The sequence below is a fragment of the Oryctolagus cuniculus genome, chromosome 11, assembly GCF_964237555.1.
Source record: "Oryctolagus cuniculus chromosome 11, mOryCun1.1, whole genome shotgun sequence".
Classification (NCBI taxonomy): Eukaryota; Metazoa; Chordata; class Mammalia; order Lagomorpha; family Leporidae; genus Oryctolagus; species Oryctolagus cuniculus.
Window position 1 is genome coordinate 98903795 of NC_091442.1, and position 16272 is coordinate 98920066.

A 16272-nucleotide genomic window follows, 5' to 3' on the forward strand; every position below is an offset into this window, starting at 1 on the left:
ACCCTTCAGAAGCGAGTGCATTTCCAGCGCCATGGTGGTATCCAAGTACAAGTGAGCTCATTTCTGTCCCTGTCAGAGCCTGTTAGGCACATTTCCAAGCCTTAGAGATCCAAAACAGCATTAGCCAACATTCCCCTCTAAGAAAATCCAGTCTTAGGAAGTGTGAAGAGAAAATTCTGTGACAAGATTGTGCGCTGGCGGCAATGGGAATGCGGGGCTGCGGCTTGTGCCTCCGATCTGGCGCCCTCCGGCCCGTGAGGGAAAGTCGGGGTGGGGTCGCAGAGTGGGACTGGGGAAATGGGGCGAGGTCGGGTCTCCAGGGCCTCACACAGCCGTGCCTCTAGGCTTGAGGGCACGAGGAGGACGCTGGGAGGCCTGGCGGAGGGCGGTAATTCGTGAGGGTAGAGGACAGATCGAAAGGCAGGATGCTAAGTCCCGTCTGCAGCGTGAGGAGGGCAGCACCTGTGGGAGGCAAAGCCGCGGGGCCGTGTCAGGTGGACCTGCGGACACCCCAGCAGGTGCAGCCGTCTCGGCGGTGAGCTCAGCTCCAGCGGAACGAGCCCGCAGAGGAGCCGCGACGCTGGGCGCTGGGAGGACGCCACAAGTGAATTTTACACCAGGGCTGGAGGAAGGGGCGGCTCTAGCAAGAGCCCTCTGAGACGAGGAGGGAACGTTCCCCTTTGGTATGGCAACGAGGCGGGAGTGAGGAAAGCGGTGGTTTCAGCTGACTTCTGGGGTGTCGTTGAAGGTGGAAGCCAGGGAGTAGCGGATTGAGCAATGACGAGCGGGGCAGAAGTAGACCAGAAGCCGCTCTGTCAAGATGCCTGGCCAGCGTCCGCAGGGAAGATGAAAGAGACAGCTAGGAAGGCATGCACAAGGGAAAGTGTTTTATAATTTTTTAAGGCAAGAGAGAGTTTAATATGTTTAGATACAGAGATGAAAGGGTTTCTAGAGAAGAAGAAAGTGAAAATTTAAGACGTGTGGGGGGGAGTTGATGGATTGAGCATGTTGGTACAGTTCAATTCTCTTATCAAAAGTGATCTGAACATTACATCTGGCACCAGAAATAGGAAAATACGTTATTCACTAAGGTATCCTTGTGTTGGCTGCCGCAAGCCAAAGGAAAGCAAAATAAAACAAAAACAGCATTAATTATGAAATTCAGAACTTTGCATGTGCATGTGTTACAAGTTAGCTACTATTAGTATGATAGTGGTGATGATTGCTTAATCTCATAAGGCCTAAGACTCTGACATGATCAACATTTGCAAGCCTTTTTTAGGTCATCAAACTAGGATGACAAATATGATACAATAACATTGATTTAGCCAAATAATATACAATCAAATTATCCTTTTTAATCAGAATGGAGAAAGGACATTGTTTTAATAGAAAGAGTATCATTGTCGTCATCTTACAGTATTGATTATCAGGAACCCACTGGTATATATGCCACCTGTGTTCAAGAAAAGATATTTTCAGAAAAACCACAAGTGAGTTCCTCAGCTGATCAATAGACTAATCAAAAGACAGTAGGAATGCTCTTCTAAGATACTACTGACTTCTGAAGACAGAATGCACAAAATTCGCAATTCAAAAATAAGGGGAGTATTATTTATATGTGCTCATGGGTTGGGGATGCTTTTTAAAAGAGGATTCCTGTTGCATCTATAAAATAAAGGTACTATCAGGGTCTGTTTACGAAAGGAGATTTTGTTAAGATGAAAAACATGATCTATATAAAAACTCTTTAAAGAATTAGTATATATATGAGAAGTCTTCAAAAATGCATGGAAAATGCATATTATGAAAAGACTTCTGAGATTTCAAAATTTTTTTTGGTATGAAAACAAGGTTATCTTTTAATTCTGTTTTTTTCCACAGACATTTTGAAGTCCCTGATATTTTCAAGATGAGAAGAAGTTATCCCACCTGTGCTGCTCACCTCGGAGAAAATTGAGGTAAAGTCCATGTGCCTTAGGGAGTTACTGAAAAGATGAACTGAGCTAATGCAGGTGAGGTGCTGAGCCCTGTGCTGGGCAGAGAGTGAGCGTTCGTTACATATTAGCTGGTATTGTTGTTGCAGTTGGGTTTTCTTTGGATCACTGGGATAATTTTCATATTTATACTTTCTTGGTTTTGTGAGCAAGAGAGTTTAGAAAGACCTCGGAAATGAGATGCAACTAAGGTTTGTTCAGCAAAGCAAGTCATGCTGAATTAGAGCTCTAGAAAGACATTGCAACGATCCAAGGTGGTGTTTGGAAATGTGTTGACAGGAAATTTCAGTTGGTGCACAGATACTTCCCTCATTTAATCATCTCTCCACCCTGCTTCAAATCCTTCAAGGTCTCACCGGTGTCTCCAGTAGTGGTCTGCATCTTTTGATTTAAGGCCCATTTTCAAATACTAGAATTTTTGGTATAACAATCCAATAAATTAAAAGATAACATGCAGAGACTTTTCTTTAAAGGTAAGGTTTGACAATAATTTTTAAAATGACACTTACAGTATATAATAATATTCAGTTAATATATTTGTATGTGTTTTATGTTTTTCCTTAATCTGAAGATTACAAGGAAAGATGAGTGTCATTTCTCGTTTAAGTTCCTGTTTTGTGATGGTGGTGGTGATTTTGCATCTGACGCTTATAAGAGCTGAGAATCCCTACCTTGCTGAGAAATGACATAGAAAACCGCAGCAATGGAGCTGGACCCCTCAGCCAGGTGTTCTTCCACTTGGGTTCACCTTGGGACAGAAGGGCTTGCTCCCTTGGCTCTGCTTGCTTCAGTGGCCTGGTAATCCTTTGATGACAGCTCCTTGTGAAACTCTGCCTCCTGTCTCCTCCTTGCAGAAGTCAGTTATGTAAGTGTCTCAGCTTAATATCCCATCTGACGATGTTCCACCTCTGAGGTGGAAACCAAATGTCATTGTACAGGTTGGTCAACTGCAATGTTGATGGGCTGGAAGTGACGAAAACCCCAGAGTCTGATCATGGCCCCCAGACCCTAAAGGACCTCATTTCCACTTATCTCTCGTCTCAGCCTTCCCCCTTCCCCTGACGAACTCTGCCCTTGGCTACCTAACTTTGTACCTGCTCCTTCATGGCACCCTATCTCACATCTCACTTCCTTTCGTGTGTGTTATCTCTCCAGAAGTGTTTTTTTCTATATTTCCCTGTCTGGCAACTCTAGGTAGTTAGTGAGGTGAGGACAGGTAGAGTAGACCTGGGAGGTGAACCCAAGGGGAAGGCAAGGACTCAGCCTGAAAGAATGCTGTATGCCATGAGGAGGGGCTCGGAACTTACCCTGAAGGCTGTGAAACGTTGCCAGGGATCTTCACTGGGCCAGGCATGACCAAGACTTGCCTTTTAGAAAGATTTCTCTGCAGCAGCGTGGAAGACAGATTGAGGAAATGTGTGTGTGTTAGGAGACATGGGCCAGAGGAAAGAAAAGAAAGTTCCAAGATCACCCCTGCTGCTTCCCTCTTGCCTCGTTGCATTAGTAGAAGACAAACATGTAGGTCCTTCCGGTTCTGAGAGTTTTACTGGTAGCTGTTTCAAGAAGACAGAGCAGAAGATGACAGAGAAGGAAGGTGAGAGAACAATGCTGAGGGGGCGGATGATGGTGGCTTGGACAAAGGAGTCAGCGTTGGAGAGAAGTGATCAAATTCGGCAAGAGTTTTGCAGGCAGAGCTACTGAGACTTCTTGGCAGACTAGATCTGGAGCGTGAGGGAAAGGAGTGGGAGATACCCTGAAGTCTTTGGGAGAATGTAACTTGAGTAACTGCGAGGGGGAAGACTGTGAGGAACTCTGGCTGGGTGATAAACTCAGAGGTTCAGTCTTTTCTGTGCTTAGTTTGAGGTGCCTTTTGTCAACTGAGTGGAGATGTTGAATAAACAGTTGGTGTATTTCTAACTTCATGGAGACTAACTTCACCGGGAAAGCTGAACTGGGCAGGAGATGAGAATGTTGAAGTTCAGCGCCAGCACGTGGCATAGCAGGTAAAGCTGCAACCTGCAGCACCAGCATCCCGTATGGCACCAGTTTGAGTCCCAGCTGCTCCACTTCTGATCCAGCTCCCTGCTAGTGGCCTGGGAAAAGCAGTGGAAGACAGCCCAAGACTTTAGGCTTCTGCCACCCGGATAAAGTTCTAGCCACACGCACCCCCAGCCTCAGTTGGTCCAGCCAACTTGATTTATTTTACTTGAAAGGCAGAGTTACACAGAGAGAAGGAGAGACAGAGAGAGAGAAAGAGAGAGAAAGGTCTTCCATCTGCTGGTTCACTTCCCAATTGGCCGCAACAACTGGAGCTGTGGTGATCAGAAGCCAGGAGCCAGGAGCTTCTTCCGGGTCTCCCACTCAAGTGCAGGGACCCAGGGACTTGGGCCATCTTCTACTGCTTTCCCAGGCCACAGCAGAGAGCTGGATGGGAAGTGGAGCAGCCTGTACTTGAACCAGCACCCACATGGGATGCTGGCACTGCAGGCAGCAACTTTACCTGCTAAGCCAGAGCGCCAGCCCCAAAAATTTTTTTAAAAAGTAAGAGTGTGTAAGTGAATTGAAATTTGGAGCTACTTTGTAATTCAACAGTAGGTGCGTATGAAGAGATAGAAAAAAAATTTTTAGAGGTCTATTTATTTATTTTAAAGTCAGAGTTACAGAAAGAGAGGAAGAGATAGAGAGATGGAGAGAGAGAGAGAGAGAGAGATCTTCCATCTGCTGGTTCACTACCCAGATGGCCACAACAATCAGAGGTGGGCAAGGTCAAAGCCAGGAGTCAGGGGGCCAGTGCTGTGGCACAGTGGGCTAATGCCCTGGCCTGAAGCTCTGGCATCCCATATGGGCGCTGGTTCGAGATCCAGCTGCTCGACTCCCAATCCAGCTCTCTGCTATGGCCTGAGATAGCAGTAGAAGATGGCCCAAGTCCTTGGGCCCCTGCACCTGCGTGGGAGACCTGGAAGAAGCTCCTGACTCTTGGCTTTGGATTGGCACAGCTCCGGCTGTTGCAGCCAATTGGGGAGTGAACCATCAGATGGAAGATCTCTCTCTCTCTCTCTCTCTCTCTCTCTCTCTCTCTCTGCCTCTCCTCTCTGTGTAACGCTTTCAAATAAATAAATAAATCTTAAAAAAAAAAAAAAAAGCCAGGAGTCAGGAGTTTCATCTGGGTCTCCCACATGGATACAGGGGTTTCAGCACTTGGGCCATCTTCTGCTGCTTTCCCAGGCAATTAACAAGGAGCTGGATTGGAAGTGGAGCAGCCAGGAGTCAAACCAGCACCAAAAAATATTTATTTATTTGAAGGCAGAGTTACAGAGAGAGAGAGGGATCTTCCATCCACGGGTTCACTCCTCAAATGGCCACAACATCCTCGGGGCTGGACCAGGCCGAAGCCAGGAGCCTAGAGTTTCTCCTGAGTTTCCCTTGTGGATTCAGGGCTGGCCCAAGCATGTGGGCCATCTTCCACTGATTTTCCAGGTGCTTTAGCAGGGAGCTAGATCAGAAGTGGAGCAGCCAGGAATGGAACTGGTGCCCATATAGGTTGTCAGGCATTGCAGGTGGTGGCTTTTCCCTCTGTGCCATGATGCTGGCCCCCCATAAATCTTTTTTTTTTTTAAAGATTTATTTATTTATTTTAAAGTCAGAGTTACACAGAGGAGAGGCAGAGAGAGAGAGAGAGAGAGAGAGAGATCTTCCATCTGCTGGTTCCTTCCCCAGATGACCACAATGGCTGGAGCTGTGCTGATCCGAAGCCAGGAGCCAGGAGCTTCCTCTCAGTCTTCCCACACGGGTGCAGGGGCCCAAGGACTTGGGGCCATCTTCCACTGCTTTCCTAGGCCATAGCAGAGAGCCGGATTGGAAGTGGAGCAGCCAGATCTTGAACGGGCATTCATTTGAGATGCCCACACTGCAGGTGGTGGCTTTACCTGCTAAGCCACAGCGCCAGCCCTCTTAAATATTTTTTTTAAATCCTTTATCCTGGTCCACTTCCCTAGACTCCCAAATCAGTACTCAATTAACACCTTAATGTTATCTCCAACAAAGCACCTGCCACTCCACGCATAACCCTCAGCTGATTTCTCAGGCTCACCTGCTAGGTGCAATGTCTGTCTGTCCCAGTCCTCGGTTGCTACAAGAAGAGCTTGAAGATCAGATCATCTGTTTGACCCCGGGTTTTGGAGGCAGGGAAGACCAGGACCTCAGCACTGGCATGGCTGCTTCTGCTGAGGGCATTCTTGCTGCATGACAACATGGCAGAGGGCGTCCCAGTCTAGCGGGGGTTCCTCTCCCTCCTCTTCTAAAGCTATTAAAGCCATCATGGGGCCCCCACCCTCATGACCTCATGTAGTCCTAGTCACCTCCCAAAGATCCCACCTCCAAATGCCATTAACATGAATTTGGGGGTTAAGTTTCCCAACACAGGAACTTTTGAGAGGACACATTCAAACCATAGCACCGTCTTATAAAAATGTACATGTCATAAGTGTATGGTTCAACGAGCTGCATAGACACCCCACTACAGTCAGCTCCCAGATTAGGAACAACATCACCACCACCCCACTAGATGCCCCCTTAAGTTCCCTTCATGTCTCTAGAAATCCCACTCCCCAGGGGTAGTCCTTGCCTCTGCATTACATATCACTGTGACGTGCTTCTGTGTCTGTTTCCTTTATATCCATGGAAACACACAGTGTGCACTCTCACGCCTGGCTCCTTTGGCTCAACATTACATTGGTGAGATCCCTGTCTTTCTGTGTGCCTGTCTCAATTGTGCACTCCCACTGCTGAGTAGGATTCCATGTGTGAATGTGCCATGATGCACGGATCTCTCCCACTGTGGAGGGGCGTTTGGGTAATTTTGCTTCTAGGTTGTTAGGAAGCTGCCACTTTGGACATTCCGGTACTTGTCTGTTGGTGAATAGACTGTAGCTAGGTTTTTGATGTGCAGCTCTGAAACCTGGACAGCTTAACCCGTGCCAGGAAATTTCCTTTGAGACTGCTGTAGCCAAAAAATCATTTTGGCAGCTTCTGGATTCTGTCATTTTTGATGCACATTCAACAACCTTCCAGCTTGAGCCGGGCGAAAGGTGGTTGAAAGCAGAGAGAGAGGCTGTTTCCAAGATACAAGAAAAAATTCTTGGCAGCCGTTGCTCTGGATTGTACTTGATTTTCCTCTCAGGACTTCTGCTTGCGAGCTTCATCTATACCATTTCTTTCTTTCTTTCTTTCTTTTTTTTTTTTTTTTTTTTATGACTCAGACTCCAGCTCAGGGTGTATTTTTCCTCCTCAGTAGTCGGGATATTTCATCACAGCAACTAGTTACACCTTGTATTCTGATGGCCTAAAGCATGAGCAGAATTTGACAAGTGTCTGCAGGGTTTCCTTTCCAAACCCGTATTTCTGTCTCAGGTCACGTGGCTTCAAACCCACTTTCTCTTGCTTTGCCAACAGAGCAGGTTCCTGCCACGGGCCCCTGAAATACGTTCACTCTAAGAGGCATTCCTCCCGAACATTCTTCTCATCTGCACATCTGTGTTTGAGGAAGTAGCTACTATTTTGGCTTCAAAAATATTTTTTAAAATTTTGAGAGAGAAGGGCCAGTGCTGTGGCGCAGCGGGTTAAAGCCCTGGCCTGAAGCGCCGGCATCCCATATGAATACCGGTTCTAGTCCTTGCTGCTCCACTTCTGATCCAGCTCTCTGCTATGGCATGGGAAAGCAGTAGAAGATGGCCCAAGTCCTTGGGCCCCTACACCTATGTGGGAAACCCCGAAGAAGCTCCTGGCTCCTGACTTTGGATCAGCACAGCTCTGGCCATTGCGGCCATCTGGGAAGTGAACCAGCAGATGGAAGACCTCTCTCTGTGTCTCTACCTCTCTCTGTAACTCTTTCAAATAAATAAAATAAATCTTTTTTTTTTTTTTTTAAGATTTTACTTATTTATTTGACAGGCAGAGTCACAGACAGTGAGAGAGAGAGGGACAGAGAGAAAGGCCTTCCTTCCATTGGTTCACTCCCCAAGTGGCCATAATGGCTGGAGCTGCACCAATCCGAAGCCAGGAGCCAGGTGCTTCTTCCTGGTCTCCCATCCAGGTGCAGGGGCCCAAGCGCTTGGGCCATCCTCCACTGCCCTCCCAGGCCACAGCAGAGAGCTGGACTGGAAGAGGAGCAACTGGGACTAGAACCAGCGCTCATATGGGATGCCAGTGCCACAGGTGGAGGATTAACCTACTGGGCCATAGCGCCGGCCCCAAATAAAAGAAATCTTAAAAAAAGATTTTTGAGAGAGAGATGGAGATAGAAAAAGAAAGAGAGAGAGAGAGAGGAGATGTTTTCATCCAGATTCACTCCCTCAAATGCCCCAGTGGTTAGGGCTGGACTAGGGCCAAAGCCAGGAGCTGAGAACTCAACTCAGGTCTCTCACATGGTCGGCAGGGACCCAATGATTTGAGCCATCACCACTGCCTCTCAGGGTCTGCGCTGGCAAGGAGCTGAAGTCAGGATCAGAGCTGGGACTTGAACCCAGATATTCCATGAAGTTAAATGTGCACTCCCTCGTCGTATTTAAGTGAAAGATTTCTCGTACTTGGAATCCAGAGTTGAGTAAATCCATGTAAGAGGCTCAGAGTTGGCTTACTCTTCAGCTACTCCCCCAGGTGTCTCAGTATTTATTCTTATTATCAGTAGTAGTGGTACATATTGACAAAGTATCTGCACAGATTTATGGTGTACAAGGTGATGTAATGATTTTTTAATTCAGTGTGGAATCAAGTCAACCAATCCACCCGTCACTTCAAGCATTTGACATCTTCCATGATGAGGACATTCAAAATCGACCCTCCCAGCAACACTGCACTGTAAAATACTTCACTATTAACTGTATGCACCGTGCTGGGCAACAGAGCCCAGATGTCAATCAAACTTATTTCTGTGTCCCTGAGGCTTTGTACCCTGCGGACAGAGTCGTATGCTCGTCTGCCTCCTAGATCTGGCCTCTACCTCCCTTCCAAGCCGCTTGTCCTGGGCTTCCAGGGAATCTGCTTCTCCTGCCAGGCTCTTCCTTCCTCCCTTTCTCACACACACCTTCCTTGTGACTCAACCAGGTCATGACCTGGGAGGCCCCCACACCTCTCCCCTTATCTGTCCACTGCCTCCTTTCTCCTTAAGTATTTTCCTGTGCTCTTTTTGTCTTTAATTGTTTGAACGTGAATTTTCCATGCATGCGTATGTATATATGCATGAGGGAGGCTTTAAGAAGTTTGTGGAAAATGGGATTAAAAGATAAGCTGAGGCCGGCGCTGTGGCACAGCGGGTTAATGCCCTGGCCTGCAGTGCCGGCATCCCATATGGTCGCCAGTTCTAGTCCTGGCTGCACCTCTTCCAATCCAGCTCTCTGCTATGGCCTGGGAAAGCAGTAGAAGATGGCCCAAGTCCTTGGGCCCATGCACCCACGTGGGAGACCCAGAAGAAGCTCCCGGCTCCTGGCTTCGGATTGGTGCAGCTCCGGCCATTGCAGCCACCTGGGGAGTGAACCAATGGATGGAAGACCTCTCTGTCTCTACCTCTCTCTGTAACTTTCAAATAAATAAAATAAATCTTTAAAAAAAAGATAAGCTGATATGGGGAACAAAAAAAATTTTTTTAAAGATTTATTTATTTATTTGAAAGTCAGAGTTACACAGAGAGAGGAGAGGCAGAGAGAGAGAGAGAGAGAGAGAGGTCTTCTGTTCACTCTCCAGATGGCCGCAACAGCTGGAGCTGCCCTGATCCGAAGCCAGGAGCCAGGAGCTTCTTCCGGGTCTCCCACATGGGTGCAGGGGCCCAAGGACTTGGGCCATCTTCTACTGCTCTCCTAGGCCATAGCAGAGAGGTGGATCAGAAGTGGAGCAGCCGGGTCTCAAACCGGCACCCATATGGGATGCCGGCACTTCAGGCTGGGCCTTAACCAGCTGTGCCACAGCGCTGGCTCCAACAAAAATTTTGAAATCCATGCATAGTTTCTTCATTGTACACCTTTTCTGTGAACTTTTTTGACCATCAGTCCTCACTATTTGTCAGTTTGGTACTTGTGAATTTATTTGTTCCTCTCACATGAATGCTCATGGTGTTTTCGTGGTCACTTGTGAATACTCGAACACTACAAGAACTTTAATCACCAGAGGCATATGGCGTCCCCTGGGGCTGAACCAGGAGGTGCTGGGCCTTCTTGGTTCCACTCTTCTGCTGTGAACAAGTGGCCTTTTTGTGGTCCAGTGTCATGGTTTTTGACATTTTTGTGCTCTTGGTAGGGATTTTACTGTTTAAAATGTTCCCCCCTGGAGCAGGCCTTTGGCGTAAGTTTGGGACACCAGCTGGGATGCCTGTGTCCCACATCAGAGTGCCTGGGTTCCACTTTTGGTTCCAGCTCTCTCTCCAGCTTCTTGCTTATACAGACCCTGGGAAGCAGTGGTGATGGCTACAGTCACTGGGTCCCTGTACCCACATGGGAGACCTAAATTGAACTCCTGGCTCCTGGGTTCAGCTTTAGCTCAGCCCAGCTCAGCCTCAGCCATTGCAGGCATCTGGGGAGTGAGCCAGTAGATGAGAGAGCACTCTCTCTCAAATACATACTTTAAAAATTAAATATAAGCTCCAGCTTTGTGGTGCACTGGGTTAAGCTGTCGCTTGTGACATGGGCATCCCATATCAGAGTGCCCGTTTGAGTCTTGGCTGCCCTGCTTTTGGTTCAGCTTTCTGTTAATATGCCTGGGAATACAGAGGAAAATGGCCCAAGGACTTGGGCCCATGTCACTCATATGGGAGACCCAGAAGGAGCTTCTGGCTTCTGGCTTTTCCCTGGCCCAGGAATTTCAGGAGTGAACCAGTTGGGTAGAATATCTCTCACTGTCTCTCTCTCCTCTCTCTCTCTCTCACTGTCTCTGTCACTCTGCTTTTCAAATAAATAAACAATAAATCTTTAAAAAATAACAAAAGTAATTGTTGCTGAAGTGCTATCTAACGTTCCTAAGATCCTTTAACTCTCTCACATCCCCCATTACAGGACAAGCAACATACTCAGTCTGTTGGAGCCACAATAGATATGGAAAGAATACAAGAAAAGAGGGAAGGGGGAGGAATAAAGAAAGGATGGCAGGAAGAAAGACAAGTCCTGGAAGCTGGGCTGTGGCTTGGTCTAAGAGGGCTCTGTTTCTCAGGATTTTCGGTCTTTCACTCTTAGGGATTACCTTATGATTTCTTGTTTTAACTTTATGATGGTGGGAAATCGCCATGCTTTCAGTAGAGACCATACTGTGAGTTTTGAATGTTAATCTTTTCCCAGACTAGTGATATGTGGTACTTGTAATACTGGCTAGTAGATATTGATATTTTGTGATCTGCCCTGTAAGAGACAACAACAGAACAAACTTTAGAGATTTTTTTTTTTTTTTTGCATTTTTAAACTTTTCCCACACCCTCCTCTCCCCACATTTTCCCTCTTGATCTTCACTGGGAGAAGGAAATTCTAGAATGCCCCCAAACTCTAGGCCAAAGTGAAGCAGGCACTCACGGCAGGCATAGGGTGTCTATGTGGTGTTGTCAGGCACCACTCGTAGGGCTGAGGCTGCATGGATACCCACTTGTACTGAAGAAGTTCATCAGCTTCCTGGGAGAATGGGGCTGATAAAGTGAAACCACTGGAGGTCAGCGTGGGAGGCCACAGAGGTGCTGCATCCATGCAGCCCCATCATTAAGTAAAAATACCTTCAGTCAAAACATGCCCTGAACCCACAGATCCTACTACACATCCTCGCCTAGCTGCACCACACGCTGGAGAGTGCTTCCCCCAGGAAGGCCCGCTGCCTGCCAGTACCCGGCACCACAAGTACCACATATCACCAGTGTGGGCAAAGGTTAACATTCGGAATTCCAAGTATGGTTTCTGCTGAGTGCACGTTGCCTTCCCACCACCGTAAAGTAACAGAGTTGTTAACACGCATTGGACTCTTGTAAGTTGGGGACTGATGTATGCAGGTGGACAGGTACACGATGCTGTAAGACGTACGTCAGTGGGCATCTTCTTGGAAGTGATGAGGGCTGTGTGGAAATATAATACAGAGATCTCTCTCTCTCTTTAATCATTCGTTCATGTCAGAATTGGGGGACACACAAAGAAATGTTTGCAAAATCTCTACATATGCCAACATAATTAATATCTTAAGGCACAAAATACATTGATGGCATGGTTCATCATTAGCAATGGTGAATTTAAATCCTCACTCTAAATAGCCATCTCAGTGTGGGAGGGCCTGCCTTCTTGTCAGTCATTATTTTGTTTGCTAATGTGCCCATCTTATCTTGTGGTAGAGTTATTCGTTCTGTCATTTTCTTGTTGCTCACTGTTATTTTGTTGTGGCAGCTGAAGTTGATGCGAGCAGATGTCGGTTCCAGGAGTGGGTACTGTGATAGCAAATGCAAACAAATAAAGAAGCAGATATTGGAACGGGGCAATGGGGAAGGCTGGCAGAATTTTGAGGCACATACTGGAAGAGTCAAGACTGCTGTGAAAGGATTGCTAAAGGGGATTCTGGCGTGGGCTTTAAAAGAAAATAGAGCTGGAGAGAAAGCCTGAATCTTCTTAGAGAATAGGTGGAACTGAAGGATATGTTTTTGCATGAGGAGGAAACACCTTGTTGTTTTACCAAAGGCAGAGTTTTTGAGCCATGAAATTAATTATCTGAGGCACTTTCTGAGCAGAGTGTTGAAAGAGCAGAGTGGTTCCCAATGATAGTAATAGACAAGAGGAGAGAAATGAAGAAGAAATTGCTAAGCAAAAGGAACCAGAACTTAACAATTTGGAAAATTCTCTGCTTGTCCATAACACAAAGAAAGAGAGAGAGGGAAAGAGGGAGACATAAACACACACACACACACACACACAGAGAGAGAGAGAGAGAGAGAGAGAGAGAGAGAGCGAGCGAGCGAGCATGTTTTAGAGAATGCTACATGTGGGCCTGACTTGCTATTTGATAAGAGTATTGGTGTGAACATAAATCAGCTAATCAGTAGAAACCAGAAACAGAGATGCGATTATCCTAGTAGAAATCCTGCCAGCTGGGCCTAGCTGGAATGGGGAAAACAAGACTGAAAGAAGGGGGGCTGCAAGAAAAGGGAAGCAGGACCCCACCGCAATTCAGAGATGATCAGAGCTGCTCCACCCACTGCAGGTCCAGAATGCAAGGGCCCTAGGAAAAAAGCTGCCCAGCAGAGTCACGTGGAAGGTACCGTCCACCCCAGAGAGCCAGTGGGTGGTGCTCCACTGAGATGAAGGGGCGGGGCCACCCCATGAGTGATGCCACCAGCCAGCAGGTGATGCCACTAGCCCATTGGGTCTGGAACATGGGACCACTGCCCAGGGAGCCTGGCAGGCAGAGCATGCACTGAGCAGAAGAGATTATTCTCAAATCTCAGGTTCTAATGGAGTTTGCCTTGCTAGGTCTGGGACTTGCTTGGAACTCACCACACCTTTCTTCCTTCCAATTTCTAACATTTTGGGGAGAATATAGCTCTTCCAGTTTCATAGGTTCTCAGCTGGAGAGGAATTCTGCTTCAGGGTGATCTGGAGTGATACATACTTGCTGTAGATGAAATTTCAGAGTTGATGCTGGAATGAGTTAAGACTTTTGAGTCAGCTGAGATGGAATGAACATATTTTGCATGCAAGAAGGACATGAATTTTGGGAGCCAGGAGCAGAATGTAATGGACTAATGTTTGTGTCCTCCTTCAAATTCCTGGGTGGAAGCTCTCATCCCCAGTGTGATGGTTTTAGCAGCTGAGGCTTTTGAGAGGTGATGAGGGTTAGATGAGGTCAGATTAAGAGAGTGGAGCCTCTACAATGAGGTTGTAAGAAGAGGAAGAGAGACTAGAGCTTCTTGTCTCTGCCTTAGGAAGCTACAGCAAGAAGGTCCTCTCCACACCTGGAATCCACCAGCACCTTGATCTTGTACCATCTGCCCTCTAGAACTGTGATAAACAAAACTCTGTTGTTTAAGCCACCAGATATATGGTGGTTTGTTACGGATGCCTGAGCTAACTCAGACATTCAGTCATGCTTAATTCCAGCTTCTGAATTGAGGCTGCAACTTGTGAAATGTGACCAGAGAACTTTGAATTACCTGAGTGTCCAGAAAAACCATGAGCCTGCACAAGTTTTATCCAGGGTCAGGGGAAACACTAGCTCATTGAGAGAAGCTGAAGGGATGGTAGAGGAGGAAGAAATAGTTATTTATAATTACATCTTATAAGGCATGCCTGTGAAACAGGCAAGTTACATAAGAGAGATTTAGGATTTTCTGCCTGCCCTCCTATGACTGCTGCACACTTGTGTCCATTCCCAGTTTGGAAATCCCTCCTAATGGAGTGTGTCAAGTTGGGAATGGGTCATTGAGAGGGCAGATTCCTCTGATGAGGTTAAGAGTTAAGAGAAAAGTTAGAAACAAAAAGCTAACTCAGAAAAATAACTCACATTTTGCTTTGGACTGAATGTTTGTGTCTCCCCCAAATTAATGCATTGACATTCTAACCCAGAGGTGATGATATTGTAAGGTGGGGCCATTGGGAGGTCATGAAGCCATGAGGGTGGAGTCCTCCTGAGTGGGATTAGTGCCCATACAAAGAGGCCCCAGAGAGCTGTCTTGCCCCTTTTTTTCATTTTTTGAAAATGTATTTAGTTGAAAGGCAGAGTTACAGAGAGGCAAAGGCAAACAGAGAGAGAGAGAGAGAGAGAGAGAGAGAGAGAGAAGTCTTCCATCCGCTGGTTCACTCTCCAAATTACTGCAATGGCTGGAGTTGGGCCTATCCGAAGCCAGGAGCCAGAAGCTTCTTCTAGGTCTTCCATGTGGGTGCAGGGGCCCAAGGACTTGGGCCATCTTCTACTGCTCTGCCAGGCCATAGCAGAGAGCTGGATTGGAAGTGGAGCAGCTGGGACTCAAGCCAGTGCCGTATGGGATGCCTGCACCGCAGGCAGCGGCTTTACCTGCTACATCACAGCGCTGGCCCTGTCTTGCCCCTTTCACCTCATGAGGAATGCAGCTCCAAGGGGCCACCTGCAAATCAGGAATCAGGCCCTCACCAGACCCCACATCTGTTCGGCTTCTCAGTCTCAACTCTGAGAAGTGAGTGTCTGCTGTTTAGAAGCTTCCCAGCCTATGGTGTTCTGTTATCACAGCATAGATGGACTAAGACACACTTCTCAAGCGCCAAGGCATGTTTCCAAAGAAGGAACCCATCACATTTCACACCTGGTGCCAACGTGCACTGGGCTGTCCACCCCACCCTGCCTGGCAATCAGGGCAGGAGTCATGAAGGTTTCCCTTACCTAGAAGAGGAAGAAATGGCAGCCCCGGGCAGTGATCTTTCCAGCTTTTAGCTGCCATTATTGAGCCTTGAAAGTGACATGCCCCATTCCATTGTCACATGGACCTGCCCTGCTACAGTAGGAGGGGACTGCACAAAGCCCTGAGTACCAGGAGGTGGTGACCCCCCGGCAACCTTTGTGGAGGCTGGTTATTACAGGGGTAGGTGGCATTATTTTCCCTATTTTTCCCGAGGAGGAAATTGAAGCCCCAATAAAGACATAAGTCATTGGCTCAAGCTACTGAGTGTGGACTAAGTAGGCTGAGGCTCACACCCAGCCAGTGTACCTGCACACATCTCTAAAGAACATTGCCCTGTCCCCTGGCCTCACCACAGGACCTTTCTCCTTTTTTAAAACTTCCTTCCTTCTCTAGCCATGGCATGAAACATTGCGAATGAGCTGCACATCCTTCTGCCTAGAGCATTTCAAAAGTTGTTGCTTCTTGAGGGGGGAAGGTGGAGAGTGTCCAAAGAATGAAATACCAGAGAACATCTGGCCATGGTCCCTACTACTCAGACACAGTGAGGAAAGTGCAGTGGCAAAGTAGGAGGAAGCAGCCTATTAACCCAGTTTCAGAGGCTGACATTGACAAACAGCACAAGGCAGAGCTGGGGGCACATTCTGTGAAGTCCTCCTCCTTCAGGAATGTGTGCCAGGCTGTTATCTCAGGAGACTGGATGGGATACAATTAGCAACAATTTGCTTAAATAAGTGCCTAAGATTAGGCCTTAGGAAACAAAAGCTGGGAAGAGACACTGTGTTTCTTATGAGGTGTCAAACTTTGGGGTAGTAGTTTGACAACACTGTGACTAGACAGAGCACCCATTTATATATGAGAAAGAACTAGATTGGATATGGTGTGTGAGTTCTTTACCTATATAAG

General features: G+C 47.2%; 1 long non-coding RNA gene across 1 annotated transcript in view; it reads left to right on the forward strand.

Moving 5' to 3' along the window:
- LOC103348382 (uncharacterized) overlaps positions 1-16272 on the forward strand; it is a 102933-nt gene that overhangs the window by 403 nt on the left and 86258 nt on the right. The window contains exon 2 of the long non-coding RNA XR_007919539.2: positions 1885-1961. This is a non-coding gene — a long non-coding RNA (uncharacterized lncRNA). The remainder of the gene's footprint in view (positions 1-1884; positions 1962-16272) is intronic.